This window comes from Canis lupus, chromosome 15, assembly GCF_011100685.1.
Source record: "Canis lupus familiaris isolate Mischka breed German Shepherd chromosome 15, alternate assembly UU_Cfam_GSD_1.0, whole genome shotgun sequence".
NCBI lineage: Eukaryota > Metazoa > Chordata > Mammalia > Carnivora > Canidae > Canis > Canis lupus.
The window spans coordinates 58,581,271-58,597,654 of record NC_049236.1 but is presented as its reverse complement, the minus strand read 5'-3'; the positions used below and the strand labels follow the sequence as shown (position 1 = coordinate 58,597,654).

General features: G+C 34.3%; 1 protein-coding gene and 1 non-coding gene across 5 annotated transcripts in view; both read left to right on the top strand.

The window, feature by feature from the left end:
* Window positions 1-16,384, top strand: part of FSTL5 (follistatin like 5) — a 706,657-nt gene that overhangs the window by 512,242 nt on the left and 178,031 nt on the right. The window lies entirely within an intron of this gene.
* On the top strand, window positions 2,410-2,515 carry LOC119869483. The gene has a single exon (XR_005371036.1). It is a non-coding gene; the product is annotated as a U6 spliceosomal RNA (small nuclear RNA).

The following is a 16,384-nucleotide window of genomic DNA, read 5'->3' as shown; positions in this document are numbered from 1 at the left end:
AATTATATTCAAGTTTACTGACACTTCCTTAGGCATTATTGATCTGATGTTGAGTCCATTCAGTGATGGTTAATTATGTAATTTTATTTGTTGACTTTTCAGCTCTAGTTTTTTTATTTGGAGTTTTTATTTTACATATATATGTTTATGATTATATATATTTACATATATATGATTTATTTGAAATTATTTCTCTTGTCATTCCTTATTTTCCTTTGGATGTTTGTTCTTATTTATAATATCCTATGTAAAGTCCTTATTTACTTACTGCTTGAGTTTGGTTATCTTCTTCTATTTGCCTGTCTGATTAATCTTTAGTTGGAGAGTGGACAATAAGAACAATATGTTATAGACTCTCTGGGTTCTTTTTTCGTCTTCTGAAGAGGGCTTTTTTTTCCCCCCTAATAGGCAAATTACTGAATGGACTCAAATTCCAAACTCTGACTTAGGCAGTAGTAAAAAGTTCTACTAAGTTTTCCCTATGCAAGCATAGTTCAAAATGCAAGATATTAAAGGGATTTAGATACGGGAAGAAATAGTTGGTTTGAGAATGCAACTGAAGTATTGGAAACAGAGGATTTAAGAAAAAATACATATTGTAGCACTCCAAGAAAATATATAAAGTTAAAACCAAGGCAGTAATAGAGTAGAAAGTGTTGCATTTTGTTTTGTTTTTAATTTTGCCTACCCAGCATTCCTTTATCTTCTTAGATAACCACCTCACCATGTCTCCATGTCCATGCATTTGGAAGAAATTGACCTAATCCTTAGTTCCAGATGGGGCACACATAACTCAGTCTAATCATCAAAATATGCAGTCAACATCATTTCCAGATTTTGGATGAACTGACTGATTTGTTGAGCTCTTTCCACTCCACTTAGATTTATAAACCTGGGATCACATCCTGAGAAATTATGTTATGGGAGCTATCATGTTGATAGAGTCAGCCTAAAAATGAAAATACCATATTAAAAACCAGAACAGAGGTATAGAAACAACAAAATGCCAGATCTTGATGACTTCCATTGATATCCAGAATCCATTTGTACCCAAAGCTAGAATTTCCAGGTGTTAACCTTGATATCAACAGAATATCTGAGAAAATAGAGGAACAATAATGCAATGAAAATGCCTGAACAACATTGTGATCAAAACAATTAAAAAATAAAGTAGAAATTGTCCCTGGTTAGATCTAAACATTTTCTTAACTGGCAGTTGACTATGACTACAAGTAGTAGAAAACTCAAAAGCCAGTGCCTTAAATAAATAAGGATGTGTTTGCCTTTCATAATAGATGTCAAGATTAAGCAGGCTGGAGTTGGAATGATTGATCATCTATGGCTTCAGGAACCAGGCCTCTTCGTCTCTCATTCTGTGCGTTCCTTTTTTTTTTTTTTTTTTTTCTGTGCCTTCCTTTGTGATGGCTGTTGTACATTAGACATCATGTAGGCATTTTAGGCCAATAAACAAAGATAGTGGAGGAGGAAGTGCTAACAAACTTCCTAATCTCTCACTTTGATAACTGAATCTTTGGGCTAATTTTAAACTTTTGCTTCTAGATCAGATAATGTCATTATAGAAAAGGCTCGAACATTGCATAAGCCAATAAATTAGGCCTTTTTAGCATTCTGGAGATGAAGGAGGACATTTTAGAAAAAGAATGACTAAAGGAAATCTGAGATAATATGGTTAAGAAAACTATTTCCTTTGTGGAAATGAAGGAGAGGTTTTTTGTTTGTTTTGTTTTTCCCTAAGAGAAGTAAAAAGGCAAAAATATATGGAGTGGGTCTTAAAATTTGTTATATATTAAAAGCCATCTCTGGGAGATTTTAACTGTGAAGTACTTTCTCCCTGGGCTGGGGATAAAGTAATCTATATTTTTAAACAAGGACTCATTGAGATTCTGATATAAGTGATATGCAGATTGCATTTAAAAAGCAGAAATGTATTTTAAATAAGAAAGAAGAGAAGATACAAGAGCACATACATTTTCTCTATAAATTGGTTAAAAAGTTTCTGTGCCTATCATGATAGTTTCATGAGTGAAGCTTGAGACTTTAGAAAAATCTTTAAAAAATTGTGAACACTGTTAGGGAATTCACAAGATGAATATAGCTTTGGTTAGATTGGTAGTGGCTCGAACCATTCTGGCCCCAGTTTATTTAGCCACATACTGCAGTCTAGTGTCAAATTCCCTAACAACAAAAATCAAAATAATTTAGTCTAAGAGTATTGTCCAACTATAATCATGCAAACTTGATTTCTTAAATATCAGATGACCTATCTTAAAGAAATATAAAACAAATAAGATGGTTATAGCTTTTAAACTTAGACTTGTTTATGCATACTCCTAATGTATACTTTGCCCTGCAAACTACATAAATTTTAAACAGTAATGAATATGTAGAGTGTTCCCTTCTGCAGTACATATACTAAAAGTGGAGTGATAGAGAAGATTAGCATGGCCCCTGTGTAAAGATGATGTAATGAATATGTAGAGAGCTCAATGTGGACTTCACAAATACAACCTTGGGAATTATGCCTTGAAGAATAGATTTAAAAATTGAAAGAAGCAAATTGTAGAAATATTCAGAAATACCAATCTGCATTTATAATATTTATAAAATAATAAGTGAAAAGGAAAATATTGCTTTGGTAGAGTAGCATTTTGTTCTTTTTTTAAAATTTTAAGATTTTATTAGAGAGAGAGAAAGAGAGAGCAGGAGAAGGGGCAGAGAAGGGGAAAATCTCAAGCAGATTCTACACTGACACAGGGCTCAGTCTCATGACCATAAGATCAGGACTTGAGATGAAATCAGAGATCAATTGCCCAACTGACTGAGCCTCCCAGGTACCCTTAGCATTTCTTCTTAATCATAGTTTGAGTACTGAGCTAAGGCAGGGTAGGTCATGTGAAGTCCTTTTCTGCCCTTAACTAAATATGTGAAACAAGGCTGAGATTTGGAGCCTCTTTCTTCATTGTCAAAGGAGGATGATAAATTTTCACACAAGAGGTTAGGTTGGTAAAATGTTTGGAATAGTTCTCTCCACATTTTCTAACAATAAAGTAATAAAATCTGAAGATACAATTAGTAAAAAAAAAAAAGAAAAAAGAAAAAAAAGAAAAGAAAAGAAAAAAGAAAAACAGAAAAGAAAGAGGGAATTTGTTGCTCTTTTAAAATCAGATTACCAGAAGGAGGAGAATATGATTGCTGAGTAGCAGATAGAAACCAAACAATTTTAAAAAATGGCTTAATAAAAATAGTTTTTACCAAAGGAAAGCTAAGTGTACTACATTTTAAAAAATATATTGCCTGATAGCTCAGTAAAAAGTTTATATACAAACAATTATGAAAAAAATGATGATTCTGAAAATAAACTGATAGTTTAAATATAGCAGCACTGAAGAATGGAGAATATTTATACCATTTAGTTATAATGGTTATTTGATCTAATGAGGGTAAATAAATCCCATTGTCACTTATTTTACTATTCCTTACTGTGCTACATGAATTGATCTGCTTACAATGAAAAAATTAATAATGTATTTGTGAGATAACAAAAGTATTGCATGACTCTTTAAATATTTTTCATCTTTAAAGATTTTTATATTTAAAGTGCTAAAAAAATCAGAATCTTTTTACCATAGATATAATTACATTTTTTTTTTTTTTTTGTATATAGCTTATGTGCATATGGACTCTTAATTATTCAGGATGCTTTTCTTTTATTTACTTGATCAATTCATCTTTGTTGACTGATTACGGTTTCTATTATCTCATGAATCTCTCTAATTGAGGTTCAGTAAGAGATAATAATGGACATCTGATTGCAATCCTACATTTCAGTAGAGGTTCTCTTTTATTGCCATAGTTTTGAGATTGTCAACCATGAGATGCTGATAAATTTGTAGTGATTATGAATATTTAGTTCCTGAGAATAAACTCATTTTAAATATAATGTATTGTATAAAGGATGGAATATAGGAATGATTTGCTACCAGAGTATAGGTAAAAGGTTTATTAATGAAAATAGATTGTTGGAATATAATTATAAAGACAATGTGACAATTTTTGCATTTACCAGAAACTTCATGTGCATGCATCATGCAACATGATATTTTTATTTTTATTAATCAGTGAAGCCAGTTAACTTGTGGAATGAAACTCAAGGGTAGAGAATGGAATCCAAGTCCTTTCCAAGGTTCTGATTTCAAAATTCTTGTTCTTGTCACTCTGCCAAATTACTTCTTTGCTTCAGCTTTAATGAATGCCTATTTCGTGGTGGATAGTATACTAGAAGATTTACTGACCAAACTTTATTTGATCCAATAAATTCAGTTTTACTAACCTAAGTCTATAGATAAGGAAACAGAGATTCAAGGAGCCCAACTTTCTCAGGATCACATAATTGTTAAACATCAGATCATTTCATTCATTCTAGAACGAGACTGGGAAGTTTTTCAGAATCCATACAGAATAATTAAGATTTAATATTGATACTAATTTTATTTATTTGATTTTTATAATTCTAAGGTAAGATATTGTCAAATAAGAATGTCAAATATCACAGAAGAGATTAGGTTTATCTGTTATAAAAACCACGTTGTGAAGTTCCCAGTTTATGGAGTTCAAATAAATTAGAAGCAAGAGTATTTTAAATAACAATTATTGAGTATACGCCCATACCATTTATTTTTTATTTAAGCACTAAGGTATTTTCTTTCTTTAAATATGAAAAGAATTTGAGAATATATTATAATAAGGGTTAAATAATAAAATAAACATAAAAGTGATTTGATTAATTAGTCAATGATATAAGAAATATAAATGAGCTACATTGAGTTCCTGTTTTGCATATTTTATGTTTGTTACAATTCAAAGCCTTCACAGAAAATTAATATTTTAAACATGACCTTCAGACTTAATTGTATTTTCTGCATTCTCTATACTTATATTGTTAGTTCACTGACTAGATATGCTCCAGAAAAGCTACATGTGAAACAAAATTTGCAATTTATAATTTAAAAGATGCTGAGGGGATGTGTTCTTTAAAGGAAGCCTCAGATGAATAGTTTTGAAATGTAAATAAAACGTTTTGCATATGGATCTACCTATATGTTTTCTTAAACTGGATACTATTTGAAGAAGTTTTCAGGGATTTTGTCTTCTAGTCTCCTTGTTTTCCCCCTCTGCTCTCTAGTCCTCCTACACCTGGATCTTCTTTTTCTATCATCAGCATCTAGTGAGCACTTATATGTTAGGCTGCCATGTTAAGTGTTGGGTCCATTACACCAGATGCTGCATTAGTGAATCATCACCTATCACTTTGGTTTCCAAGAAATTCTGTGATTATATTTTGAGTTGATATAGTTTCCCTCAGGCTTGATTAAACAATTTGTTAGTACCTTAATTAGCTCCAAGCTTGTTTGAAATTCAGTACTCAGTCTTCAGGTATAATTGTTAAACTATTTAAAATTATAATAACAAAAAAAAATAGAAAAATAAAATAAAATTATAATAACAAAACACCAGTAATAACTATGTTACAGCTGCAGTATTGCAGACATACTTGTAAGTATATTTTATAAATGGAATCTTTCAATCTTACAACATGGTGGTTATAGTAATATTCCCATTTTGTAGATGACGATTCTGAGACAAGAAGAGGTATGCGACTAGCCTTCATCACATAATTCTTTCTTTTATTATAGATTTTGCATCACCACCTTTCCCTATAGCCCCCTGTCCCCAAACACTGTTAACCAGCTTCTCAGTTCACAAGCAGGAGTTTGCTCTGAAGTTTTATAGCATAATATGCCCTCATTGAAGTAATGCCCTAAAAAGATACCTTTGTCTTCCCTACTTCCAATCTCCAAGTGAACTAGATGACCTTTTATCTTTGTTAAAAGAATCTAGAAGATCATATCACAGGTTTGTGTTAATATGCCACTGGGCGCTAATGAACATCACAACGGTAGAGCACCATAGTGTGGAGTTCAAGCGTCAAATTCATTCATCCTCATCATACACTAGTTCTGGTGAAGAGCAAGATAGAGAAATCTGACTTCTCTAGCCCGATAAAATGCCACCGATTTTAATTTACTTTATATTAAACTCTTGTTCTTTTATCACTTTGCTTTTGAACTATGTACTATTTATGGTCCTGAAAGCAGTAGGTATAAAATATTTTCTTTTAAACATATGGATACAGGTTTTCAACTTATTAACTTGAAGTCACTTGTATTTATAAATTGTTTTATTGCTTTTCCTTTATTCTGCAGTAACAATAAATCTGTACTTTGTTTTTTGATTATTGTATTTATTTTCTTCTCATGTTCGGCAATTAAGTGAAGTTCTGCATTAGAAATTGTTGATTATTGAAGGCACATGATGTGAGGAATCTCTCCTCTCTCTTGGCTTCCCACACATTGCTGGTTTTATTTTTCACTTTTGACTGATCCTCAGTCTTCTTGTTTGCCAACCCGTCCTCCACTAACAACCTCTAGACTGTGGCAATGCCAGCTTTAATCCCCTTCTATTGTCTCCAGATGAGCTCAGGCAGCCTGAAGTAACTGCTGTGACAGTGACAAAATCAACTCTAGTGACTCTGGCCTTTGAGTTTCAGCATCTCTCTCTGGTCTGTTCTTTCTGGCCCTTCCCATGGCTGGTTCCTTTTCCAGTTTATAGTTTTGTTAGTAAGATATGCTTTCGTAGAGAGGCCTTGCAGGACCATTCCATCCAAAGTAACCTTTCCAGCCTAATTTTTCCCTATAATTTTGCTCTAAGATATTAGCACTTTCGTGTGTTTACTGTTTGATTCTCCTCACTGCAATTATGCTTCTTGATAGTAGGTTGTTTTTTGGTTAATTGGTTCACTTTTTTATACACAGGACCTTGAATACTGTATATTCCCTAGTAGGTGTTTCACAATTATTTACAATGGATAGAAAAATTCATTTATAAACAAAAACGTATATAACATAATGCTAATCCAAAGCTAATTAGTGGTACAGGCTGTAGTTACTATAACAGTGTATGTAAGTTATAAATAACTTATAACTATTTGTTATAAATAACTATTTGTTAAATAAACACATAAAAGGTTAAAGAAGTTATTTAAAGGAATAGAAATTATAAATAACTGTTAAATAAACACATAAAAGGTTAAAGAAGTTATTTAAAGGAATAGAAATTGACCCCTGCTCCTGGTGGAGAGCCTGTATCTACCTACCCTCCAAGCTCCACGGTGTCTCTGTTCCAATCACATCACCATTCATCCTTTCCATCTCCCCACTACTATTTCCTTCACACTGTCACAGGTACTGCTCCTGAGAACATTCCCAAAAAAGCCTCAGAGTATATTCCTGGGGAAATCTGATCTAAGACCATTGCTTTTTAAAAAGATAGGATCCCTGGAGCACCTGGATGGCTCATTTGGTTGAGCATCTGCTCATTAGTTTTGGCTCAGGTCATGATCTCATGGGTTGTGAGATGGAGCCCAGCATCAGACTAAACAGGGAGCTTGTGAGGAGTCTCTCCCTCTGTCCCTCCTCTTACTTGCACACACATGTGCTCTTTCTCTCTAAAATAAATATTAGAAAAAAAATGTGATCCCAGGGTGGTGGGAGATCACCACCTTGGCTGCTAGGCATGGTGCTGAGCTGTGGCTGCCTGCTTCTGGGCATTGAAGAAAAAGTACCTTCTCCTCACTCCTCACTTCTTCCTCTTCTCATCTACTAAACCAGTGACTGCTTCACTGGTTCTGAGAAGAAATGGAAGATCACTTCCCTTCCTTCTTCCTTGATGACTAGGAGATCCAGCCATCCATACTCAGGCTGAGGTGGCACATCTCATCACATCTTATATCTGTGCCCATTTTTCTAGCTGCATCAGGAAACCACTCCCTCATTCTCTATCAGCCCAGGCCTGTGGCAAACTCCCTCACAATTTCACTTCTGTTTCTTAGCTTCTTTCTATCCATTGACCTTCCTAAAAGCAGGTGCTTGGCTGTAGCTAAGCACCTTCTGGAAAAGAATCAAGCCCACCAGGCAAGGTTGGCTCAAGCTCTGGCCCCAGTTGCTTCCTAGCAGTGGGAAGTCACCTCTCTGAGCCTCGGTTTTCTCCTCTGTAAAATGAAGATCATCTTGCCCACCACCCAGGAATCTTATGAGGCTGCAAAAGGTGACCCACATTAGGCACCCAGCACTGCCTGACCCAAAGTCCTTTCCATTTATACTCAAGCCTGCCTTGCTTGCATCAGGATTATGTACCTGTGTCCAATTTTCTTCAGGCATCCCATCTCATGAGTTTTATTGACATCTGGGAAAAGACATTTACTTTCTACACATAAATGCCACTTGCCCTGCCCTGGATTCCTATGCATCTTTGAGTGGTCATGGTATTCCCAAGAGTTTTGGACATTCCTCCTCCATTTTCTCTGTCCTCCCTATAGCCTCAGCTTTCACAATTTAATCTGGAGGTATTTTTGCTGTTTCTTCATCTTTGGCCAAAAGCCTACCATACCAGGCCATCATAGCATCTCTGTTCCAAAGAATTTTTCTCAGTCAACACTTTGAGTGGCCCCCAGCTCTTACTTGGGACCCATTATCCTTTTGATGCCATGCATGATGCTATTTGTCTATATTTTGTTCTGGTCCAAACACATAGTCCTCACTTAGGAGATTGATCATAATAGCTATCATATATTCTGTGCCAGGTAAGGGCCTAAAGAGAAAAAAAAGAAAAAGAAAAGAAAGATATCTCAGTTTTCTTGATAGAGTATTAATGATTAAATTACAAAGAAAAGCTTAGATAATGAATGAAATAATTGACCAGTATAGGAAGATACATATATATATATATATATATATTATATATATAATCTCTTGATCTCACTTATTTCGTCACCTTGGGGAAATTATTCAAATCTTCTGTGTCCATCTGTTCCTTGATGGAATAAATATGCTGAATTGAGGAGTTATCTTACAAGTAATTTTATATATTTCTTTCATAACCTTAAAATTTAATTATGATGACTATTTGGTCTTATGAATAAGAAAAGGGGCTATAGCAAATAGAAGACTGGCATAGTCAATTTTTTATTATATCTGCACCTGAAATTACCATGTAGAAACTATGTACATAAAAATCTCCACAGAGAAAGTTCATCCACAACCAAAATATAAATGGAAGAAATTGATTTAAGTTAGTAATTCCATATGAATATGAAAGCAAGCTGCCTTTTCATTTCATGAATGAAATTTGTGGCAGAGTCTTCATCTTCAATTTCAACCCCTTATCTTTTGATTTCTTATTTAGATTTCCATGGCATGAGCACTGTGCTGTCCCCACTGACATGATCCTCCCCACTCTTGTTTAAAGCAGTTCTGTACTAGATTTGGGAAACCTGGATTGCATTTACTGACCTCAGTCATACATACAATCACCTCAAGTTTCTGAAATTTAGAGCAAAATTGGGCTGAAACAGGAATAACATCAGCTTTCTTCTGAGGCCGATAGCACACGGTAGGAAAGGAAAAGAGATATAAACGATTTTTGATGTTATACATGTTGTACACCTCTAAATCATCTTGATCACTGCTGCCAGCTTAAGCATCTATAATACTGTAATTCTATGATTAGAGCATATGTAACTCTTACACATCCAACAGAACACTTGACAAATGTGCCATATGATTGACTCTAGAAATGCAATCCGAAAGGAGGATAGCTAACATTCAACATTTTTAAGATTGCATATTGTTATGTTTTTTTTTTTTTTTATTAGCGACAAGAGGAGTTTGGACAAGCCAGTACACTTTTTAATTGGTGTAATACTCAACACAATGATTATTTCAAAGTGTAAATTGCAAGATATGCATTATTATGAGAAGCTCCTTTAATATTTCTGAGTGTCTTGTGAACAGAGGCACTGACAGCTTTTGCTCTGGGATGTATTTGTAAGGATATTTCTGTAGTATACAGACTTTGAAAACAGAAATAGTGTCTCCCTCCAAACAGAGTTCGGGTTTGCTTACTGTCTCCAGCATTGATCCAGGCTGCTCTGCATTGCTCCCACAAGGCTGAGAGGGCAAGGGAAACTGATGCTAGTGTGAAGCTCACAATGTTTGCTGCACCACCAGTAAGAAGCACCTTTGTCTCTGACCCAGGAATCTCATGTCTTCTGCCAGCATTCACAAAACTAGAGCAGGCTATGTCTTAGCTTGTAAATAGGAAAAAATGTTAGACCGTTCACAGTTCTCGACAGCTTGAACTGATTTAATCCAGTGGACTGACCACATGTTATATCAGGATTGAATGTAATTTTGATAACCATCTTTAAAAAAATATATGCTATGGAATCCAATGAAGTAAATAATTTAAGGCTTAAGAATATTTGTTGGCTTTAAAACTGGAATGCTATAGCATAACCTGATCTGATAAATCTAAATGACAACACTTAATGATCTATCACTGAATAGAAAGTCTAGCCAAAGGTAAAATCAACTTGTTTGCAGCATGATATGTTTTTTAAATGTTGGAAAAAAATATGTGATTTTCCAAATAAATTCCTGGGAACTTTTAAAAAGAGAGATTATTGTTTTTATCAACACTTTTCAAATGCCCATTGCACACTTCCTATATGTCAGGCACTGTGCTACATGCTGAGACATGTAGTGAACTACACGCTATCTGCCTTCATGGATAAGGCTATGGAGACCGATCATTAAAAGTAGTCACATAAAATCTAAAAGCTGATACAATTATACTAAAAACTAAGAAGAAAAAGTGTAAAGTGATATGATAGATTAAAGAAAGGGGACCTAAGTTATGTCATCCAACAAAAGATTTAATGTAGTATCTCAAGGATATGGAGGAGTTATTCTGGAAAGTGTATGCCAAGCAATAGGTATAAGGACTGCAGGGTGGAAAGAATCCTATACTGCTGGAAAGAGACCTAAAAAAGACCTTTATAGATAGTGCGTGATGGCAGGAAATAAGACTGGGGAAGCAATTATATATTCTTTTTTATAAAATTTAAAACTGTTCCTAAGACATTTTCTTAGACAAGTGTACCACATGTCTTGTCTCCTACAAGTGTTAACATAAAATGTTTTTATTTTTAAATTTTATTTTAGTTTTTTTAGGAGATTTTATTTATTTGAGTGAAGGAAGGTGCGCATGTGTGCACAAATGGAGGGAGGGAGAGGAAGAGAGAGTCTGAAGCAGATTCCTGTTTGAGCGTAGAGCCTGAGGAGAGACTCAATCCCACCACCAGGAGACCAAGACCGGAGCTGAAACCAAGACTTTGATGCACAACTGACTGAGCACCCATAGCATCCCTGGGTCTAAAATGTTTTTAAAAGAAATGTACTAATTATTTGAGATTCATAGTCATGACTTTCTACTTTTCTCGTTTTTGATGTTTTTAGAAAATTGTAGAAAATTTCCAAGTACGGAAGTATAGTTTTATTTCCAGTTACTCGTTTCTTACCTATTTTTTCTCTAAATATGAAACTATCATCTGAACAATGAAGCTGAGACTCTGTAGCCCAAAGAAAAGAAACTGTTAGAGAAGCAGTCCCTCTGTTGAACAGAAGCAAAAATATACAGCTTCACTTAAAAAGGAACTTTAGAACATCTTAATTTTACCAACTGAAAATTAGACTGATGGTTGATGTTGGAATGAACTGTTCGAAGTAATAATGAAGTTTTATTTCTTGTTATTTTAAAATGTTTACCTTCCATCTGGAAGCCTGCAGTGCATGCCAAGTTAGATGTGTCAGTATGTGAACTATTAATTCCTTATCATAGTGATCTCACATGGTATTGTAATTTACAAAGTGCTTTCCAAAACATCATTTCATTTTCATTTTCTCCTTATATCTTCTTGTGAGATAAAGAGAGGAAATGCTTTCATTCCCAATTTGTACACTTGGAAAACGAAGATAGAAGAAACAACTATCTCCAGTGTCTTAGAATCAGTCTGTGACAAAGCTGGGTTTCAAATCTGAGTTTTGATTTTTCAAAAATATTTAATAAATTCTTAAATAAATAATTAGAACTGAAGTGTTGTTAGCAAAAGCAACAGCAAGGCTTCTCTAAGAAGCACAGTTTTGATGGGAAAAGTGTGCATGCGTGGATATGTAATATCAACTAGCAAAGCTGAAGAAAAAGGAAAAAGTAGAAAGAAAAATAAACATTTCAGGAGGATAAATAATCAAATCCTATAAATACTATAAACATCTTTGTTCTGCATAAGTATACATTGAATTAGAGAGTTGAAACTTTTTTTAAGATTAGGAGAGAATAATCAGCCTTATTCAGGTCCTTGATACCGATTATATCTTTTTCTTTGTGATTAGTTACAAGGAAATTATCCTTTCCCATAGGACATCTGAAAAGACAGCTAAGCAGTCTTTGCTTGAGGTTCAGAGTGGTTGGTGAAGAGGAGATACCCAATAAACATTTCTGGAAAAAAATAAATTGTCTTAGAGAAGGCATTTAATGCTCTTCATTTTTTAAAGTCTTATTTATTCTTATCTCGGAAATGGGTAGCATTAATATAAAAAAGATTCATTGTTTTCAAATAGGATCTATATTTTAGCTGTGGTGTGTGCAATTAGCAGAACAATACTGTCCGTTCTCTCTTAACTTATAAAAGACAGCTGAGCCAGTAACAGTGGTATCATCTTAGTGCACACAGAAGAAAGATTCAGTAATGAAGGTCTCATATACACAATATTTCTTAACTTATCATGAAATCACAAGGTCCTTTCCCCAAGTTTTCAGAACGATTCAGAGCATCAGACTGCTCAATTTTATGCAGCTATTCATCATTATTGTCTCATTGGCCATCATCAAACTTACTACGCTACTTAATAACAACCTGGGGGTTAGGTCCCATCTAGTGAAATAGTTAAGTCTACATTTATTGAATTAGCACCTTTGTATTGTAAAAGATTTCCAAATGAGTTTACTTTATTTTCTTAAGATTTTATTTATTTATTCATGAGAGACACAGAGAGAGAGACAGTGACACAGGCAGAGGGAGAAGCAGGCTCCTCGCAGGGAGCCTGATGTGGGACTCAATCCTTGGACCCCGGGGTCATGCCCTGAGCCAAAGGCAGACACTCAACTGCTGAGCGGCCAAGGCCTCCCTCCAAATGATTTTAAAAACATTTTTTTGTTTAAATCTTGTGAACCTTCTTGAAAAAATCAGAACATTACTATTGTATATTTAATTTTTAATTTATTTTTTCCATCAAGTATATTATTTAGTAGATTCAACATTTGTAGATTTTAAACTTACGCTCTTAACTCATCCTAAGTAATTTTAAAGTTCATTGTACGTAATATTCTGCATTTTGGTTGTGATGCAGTTCAGATTTACAATCTCTTCATCGCTGATAGGAAGAAAAATGCTCTCCAGCTATTGAGAAATCCGAGTGACTATTTCATATAACAATCTCAGTGTGACTTCTTGGTTAGTATTCAGTTTGCCTATGCAGTAACTCCAGTGAAGTGCTAAGGATGTTATTTCTTAAGAAAATAAAACAACAAAACAAAATTCTAATAATTAAAAATTAATCAAGAGAAAAACTTCAGCCAGAGATAAAAAGTTACACTAAATAGACATTGCTACATGACACATTATTCCAAAATTTCATGACTTAAAATCACAACCATTCATTATTTCTTGCAAGATTTTGGGTCAGCTTGGAGGTCCTGCTGACCTAGATTGAACTACACTGGACTTGATTAATTTTCTCACTCCTAATGCAATAACTTGTGTGTAAGCTATGAACCGCCTTGTCTTCAATAGCCTCGGTTGGGATAATTTAGCTCTGCTCCATGTGGTCTCTCACTTTCTAGCAGGCTAATCTCAGTTTATCCTCTTGTTGATGCCAAGGATCCAAAAGAGAGCAGGACACAGCAGGAAATAAGGCAAGCAGAGATGCACTTTCCTTCCTTCCAGTCTCTGCTTGCATCACATTTGCCAACATTCCTTTAGCCAGAGTAACTAATGCAACAAAACTCAAGATCAAAGAGGAGAGGACTAGAAAGTTATAAAGCAAATGGCATTGTTTCAAAATAGCAGTTAATTGAGACCATCTATGAAATTAGTCTACCACAAAAGGGGATTCTTAGGTTAACAAACACTGTTGAAAAGACCTACCTTCTAAGATGTGGAATGATTTTCCATTGAAGGGCAAAGACAAGGTTGCCAACTAGTAAATTTCATTGAAGGGCAAGTACTTAGTGAATGAAATGGGGGTCAGTTGGTTTTTACCATGAAATAATGTGTTGACAGCAGCTTCTTGATATATAAAGAATTATCTTGACTTACAGGAAAAATGGGAAACATCCAAGAAGTCATGTAAAAATACCTGTTTTGAATAACTGACAAGTCTTTACTTCCAAAATAAACTCATTCTTCAATTCTTTTTCAACAAACCTTTATTGAGGGGCTGAAAATAAAATTATTTTCAATTCTGAGCATTGCAATTGAATAGGAAATTACAACAGAGAGAAATAAGTGTCAATAGGGCTAAGTACATGGTTTCTGTGGAGTGCTATGTTCAGGCAGTAATAATCAGAAATTAAACTTTGCAACATGGATGTTTTATTTAAGAGTCTTTATCAAAATATTTTTAAAAATGATACAGACAAATGCATAAGCCACAAATCTACATCTTGAGGAGTTTTCATAAATCGCAAATAACGATGTCACCAGCTCTGGGATACTTTTGAATTTATTCTCCGTATGTTACCTGTTTTTTCCCCCTTATTGGTGAACGATTAGGACAGAAAGTGTATGTAGTGCAAAACATGTGGCTTGCAGTAGACCAGACAGCTAACCATTTGCTTTCTTAGTTAGGCATTTTTCTTGAGAGATACTGAAAATTGATGTACTAGTTATTGATGCATTGTCTCTCCTCTCTAATAACCCTTAAATGACAGTTCTGCAATAATATATGTGTAAACAGTTCCGCTATGGCAGATGGCATGGTTTGTTAGTAGGGAGTACTAGAACACTCGAGTAGGAAGGTTTCTCTTCCAAGTTCTGGTGTGTATTTCTTGGCAGACTCCTGCACTGTGTGCAACTTTCTTAGTGCCGAGGCTTCACGTAACCCCTGGCTTAGTCCCTTGGCTCTAAAAGTCGTGATTTATAACAGCTTATGGTAGTCCCTGTGGGCAGATTTCTCCAGCAACACCATAGTGGCTGTTCAGTGGGATGTTCCAACAGGGTGCCACCTATGAACATTTTCTCCTGTAGAAGCTTTGTAGCCTTAGTGAATTTTTCTACCCTCTAATGAGCCATAGACATGTCCTCTACAAAGAGTTATGGGCATCAACAATGCAGGAGAGGAGGAGTCTCTTCCCCAGGCTTAACTATCTCACCTCTTGGGGTAATGATTGCTCCTATATCTGTTATTCCTACATTGTTTAGAGTACCCTTTATTCTTAGTAGACAATTACCCATTGCTCTAATTCACTGTTAACAGTAATTTCTAATTGAAATTTCCATGCTCATATTCCTGTGTGGTTTCTGCCTGTTGATTAGGTTTTGGATCAAGTGCTTGCTTTCTTCTGGTTCCCTGAGCTCTTCTGATTCAAGACTGATGATTCATGGAAATAATGCTAAGTGGATTTTTTGCATAATATTATTTGCTGATTTAATCCAAGAAATTTAAAATATTTATCAATTAATATTAAACATAATTTAACTGAATATTATAATCAACCCAAGCAGATATGGAGAAGATAATTATCAAAATTACATTGAAAATAAGAAGTGGGTGCTATTAAAAAGAAATGATTAGAAATGAATATTATTTAGGTACAAATACCAAGAGATGATTAGTTTTATAATTTAAATAGCCTCAGAATTGATCACTTTATTTTAAGATTGTATGTATTTTTGATTTATAGATGGCCATATAATTGATTGCTTGATTGATATTTACAATGTTATAGATGACTGAATGGTCCAACTTTCCTTGGTCAGGCAAAGAGAACTTCTCTCATTTTATGTTGGAAAATTGATATGATTCCCTCACTCCTCTGATTTTCTTAACCTCTTTATTAGATCATTCACCCCTCTACATTATGCATAATGCTTTTCCAAACATGTTGATACCTTTACTCTGGTTATACCTGGTCTCAAAAATCCGAGAGACTTTTCTTAAAGATGATTATATACATTTTTTTTTTCCTGACAGCCTTTAACATTTCTCCTTATCTTTGGTCTTCAGCAGTATGAATATATTTGTTATTTGGTTGTTTTTTTTTCTTTTTTAATTTGTTATTTCTAGAAAATTCCTGACTATTCATTTGCAAGCATTTTTCTCTCCATTGTCCCTCTTTTTTTTTCCTT